Here is a 396-nt window from a genome sequence, read left to right on the forward strand (position 1 = left end):
TGGAGTTCAGACGTGTGCTCTTCCGATCTTATTTCTCGTTATAATTTGAAAACTAAGCTTCGGACAAAATTTTTGTAAAGGAAAAATCATCTTAGAATTGAGTCAAGAATACGTCTTTTCAAGGACGAGGGGTTGTTCTGAATCACCCTGTATGTAAATGTTAGGAACATTATAGGAAATATGTGCAAACAAAGCGTCGTCATTGTTACTAATTGTCGGCATAATTTCCATGAAAATCTATGACATTCGTACAGCTTCATTCCATATCAAGATTAGATTCATTCCATATATGAAACTTAATTAATATTCTCTCTCATCAGCTAAATACTTACCGCTATTTTTTTATTTGTCTATGTAAATGTTAGGAACATTATTTCTTTTGTATATGTAAATGTT

Source organism: Wasmannia auropunctata, unplaced genomic scaffold (genome assembly GCF_000956235.1).
Source record: "Wasmannia auropunctata unplaced genomic scaffold, wasmannia.A_1.0 LD336095.1, whole genome shotgun sequence".
Taxonomy (NCBI): domain Eukaryota; kingdom Metazoa; phylum Arthropoda; class Insecta; order Hymenoptera; family Formicidae; genus Wasmannia; species Wasmannia auropunctata.